Source organism: Anoplolepis gracilipes, chromosome 15 (assembly GCF_047496725.1).
Source record: "Anoplolepis gracilipes chromosome 15, ASM4749672v1, whole genome shotgun sequence".
In the NCBI taxonomy this organism is placed as follows: Eukaryota; Metazoa; Arthropoda; class Insecta; order Hymenoptera; family Formicidae; genus Anoplolepis; species Anoplolepis gracilipes.
In genome coordinates, this window is record NC_132984.1 from 8696344 (window position 1) to 8700440 (window position 4097).

Here is a 4097-nt window from a genome sequence, read left to right on the forward strand (position 1 = left end):
AATTAGTTCAGTTAAAATCTTTTAGAAATTTTCAGAATTTCATAAATGTAACAATATATATATCAAGGGCTAGCCATCTCTAGATTTCTAGCAGTAAAATAAATTTATTGAAATTTGTTGCAACATCTTTGTATTAATATTATATAATTACAAAATATATAATAAATTGCAGTATAAATAATTCTGATAAAAAAAAAGATAGTTTTAGTTGAAGAAGAAAAAAAAGTAAAACAAGAAACGTGCACTTCATCTGAATATATTTACTTAAAATTTCTAACATAATAGAACTGCGTCGTACAATAGAATAATCGCATTGTCATGTATATTTTAATCCGTTTTAAAAATTCAAAGTTTGTGCTGTATCAGATAAACTTTGATATGAACCACCTTGAATTAATTGCATATGCAATCTATATTAATTGCAAATTTTAATGTAAAAAGTTAAAAACTAGAAGTCATTGTTAAAGTTACGCACGCACGCACGCCCGCATGCACATACACGCACATACACATTTTCTCTCTTTTTTTTTTCTCTTTCTTTCTTTCTCTTTCTTTTTCTTTCTTAAAATTAAACTTTAATGCAAGAGATTTTTTTTGTCGTAATTATTTGTGTATATATTTTAGTCAGTGAAAGTCATATCAAACAATAATATAATTTGATACAATGGCACAACAAATGCAATTTTAAACATTGTAATGAGTTTATACAAATATCTTAAGCTTGCCTAAGTTATTTATTTTATTACTATTTTATTACTAATATTATAAATTGCATATTATGATTTTATTTCATTATTGATTTTTTTACTATTGATGAAGATATAGTATAACTTTATTATTGTGTACACAGAATAATTCATAAACGTACAAATAAGTAATGTACACAAAAAAAAAAAAAAAAAAAAAAAAAAACTAAAACAAAAATAAATAAAAAAATATTAAATAGCTAATTAGTATACATATAGTTTTTATGTAATGGAAGATTTTAGAAAATGCTAATTTTACTTCCTCATTGTAAGTATAAATCCGTCGCCTCACGAAAAAATTACAGTTATGCAACATGATACAAACAACGATGTGAACTTTATGTATAAATTAAAGCAATGTAGGATAAATGAACAGAACATTTAACAAATGTAAAAAATTTTATTTAGTTTCAAAAATTTTAATTTTAAAAATTAAATAAAAAATTAAATAAAATAAAGTAATGTACTACTCAAGTGGAATACAATATTCTATTATTATCTGATAAAAAATAAATATTTCAGTTATATTTTATTTATTTAATTTTAATTTTGAAAACTGTCCGTCTGTAGGTTAAAAATACATATTATAGTTTAATCAAGAAAAACGATTTAAATATATGTCCTTCAAAAACAATATAAGTGCATTGTAGCTGTGCGTCGTATTTTCATCGTATTTTCATACGATTTAAATATTCAAAGTTTTTATTAAGTTTATATATCCGATAAATAATAATTTTATTCTACGTGTGGACATATTAATTTGAATTGAATAAATAATTTATTTTTTATTGAATATTTTATTTTGAAAATAAAAGAGTTAAGCTTTGAATATCAGTTCTTATACACTATGTATATGTATTCTATTTCTAAAATAAAAACCAGTTCAGATTTTATACATATTTTAGAAAGATTTTACTAGTAACCGTTCAGTTGTCATTATACAACCAGTAATGTAGTGATTGTGTATCTATTTGATCTAATATATGGTATTGAAATGGAAAGAAAACATATAGAACACCTGTAAATAGAAGTAAAGATTTGGGAAGATTAACCTTTCTTTTCAAGTTTCTAATGCGTAGAAACTAATGAGTCAGGCATGATAGTATACAAAATTGTTTTATATATATATATCTTTCTATAGCGGCCTCGAGAACTTTAAAACTTTTACGACCACGGAAAACATTAAATACTATTAATATAATATTTTAATTTAAAGCAAAATTGAGAAAGTTATTTTTATATAAAAATAATTCATTACTCCGTTATTGTTTCTGAAAAGTAACTCATAACTCAATTTTTAAAAGTAACTCGTTATCATTATCGTTACTGAAAGTCATTATAATTTCTTTTTTAATACAAGATTAAGTTAAATAATGAAACATTACATTTTAGACATTATTTTATACTAAAATGTAACATAAGCGATATAATATTGATAGTTGTTATATAGCTATTAATGAAATGTATAATATTGATTGTGATATAATATTGATAACTAAAATTAATAAAATGTGCAATAATTTTGATAATAATAATTAATTTGATAATAATAATTAATTTTTAATTAGAAAAAAACTTAAAAAAATAAAAAAACCTCTTTTAAATACTGTGAATGTAAATAAAAATGAGAAAGTTTTCTTATTGTTAATTTTTTTACACTAGATTTATAAATATGATCAAATTTGCCTTTTTTACATCTTCGGCCGTATATAATTTTAAAATTCTGACATGATACATTAATTTTTATAACGTCAAATTTTTGACTAATCATCGAATTGTCTGTCTAATTAACCTTTCTTACAAGTAGAAAGAAACAAGATTCTAAAAAGTGCTTTTAGCAGTTTTTATGTAATACCACATTTTAACCTTTGATCAATATGTTTCTTTGCATAACAACTAAATCAAGTATGTTGAAAAAAGTAAAGATAAAAATATTTAATCGTTAAATTCGTTATTTGAAAAATGTAACAAAGTTATTTTTTCTATTACAAGTAACCCGCGTAATTTCTGAACCCTAGTTTAATTAATCGATACAATAAGTAGTTTAACATTTGCCTTAAGAAAAATTGTTTCAACCGCTGATCTTGAGAAAAAATATTTTACTCTTATAAATTTTGTTATTAATAAAGGAAGTGTATCTCGTATCTACTGATATTCTTTTACTGCATAAATAATGCATGATATACGCATCAGCATGGTCAAAGTTTAGTATATACTCAGCTACAAACTAAGAATATACATAGAGATAAAAGTAGACATTATAACGGGATTATGATGCTTTTTTGTGCTATTATATTACGAGAAAGCATCATAATCCCGTTATAATGTCTACTTTTATCTATATGTATATTCTTAGTTTGTAGCTGAGTATATACTAAACTTTGACCATGCTGATGCGTATATCATGCTGATTATAATTAAACATATAATTATATAAGTAATTATACATTCTACTTTTCTGCGTAGTCGGTGGGGTTATTATGATATATATTGATTAGTCGCACAATTCACATATCTTATCTAACAGACAGTGTAGGATAGCATAGTCTTCTCTCTAATATCAGTTGTAGTCATCGTTAAGTTTTTATAGAATTTTATTTTTGCTAGAATTATCTGCTTCTATTTTCAAGCACTTGTAAAACTGATGAGGAGTATAAATTTTTATTGCTTTTCTTCTAGATTTTTCTTCTTTTTTTAGTTTTTGAATAGATTATTTTAAAACTCATTGTTGTGTAATTGAATTATATGCGCAATATTAATAGTTGGTACATAATTTAATAGTACAATATATAATTGGATCATTCAAAAAAAGAGATTCAATTTTGTACTAAATTATCGTGAAAAATTCTATTTATTTTTTCGTTTTTCTCATTATATGTACATACTTATATATGTATATCTATATACATATATAAATATATAGTATTTTTTTTTTGTTTTGGTAATAAATTACATTTTTCTTATTAGTTTTGATTATTATTGTAATCTTACACAATTATGTTCTTTAATTACCAAAACATTTTAATTCAACCTGATTGAATTTGTCAACACATTCTATAAGCAAATTATTAATAATGATGATATTTTGTATAAATAAATTAACTTTGTCCTACTATTATTGGAATTTTATATTAATACTAATTAATATTTGTTTAGTGAATACTTAAAATTATATAATTACTTTCACTTTTTTGCGCATTATAAATTTTCAGCTATTTTAAAAATAACTTTTCTAGTTTTAATATTGTCATATTTATAGTACTAATTATGTTATTTATTATTCTAAATACATAGAATTTTAAAATCTAGAATTGTGATATATCCCTCTAGAATTATTAAAATTTAAAGAAG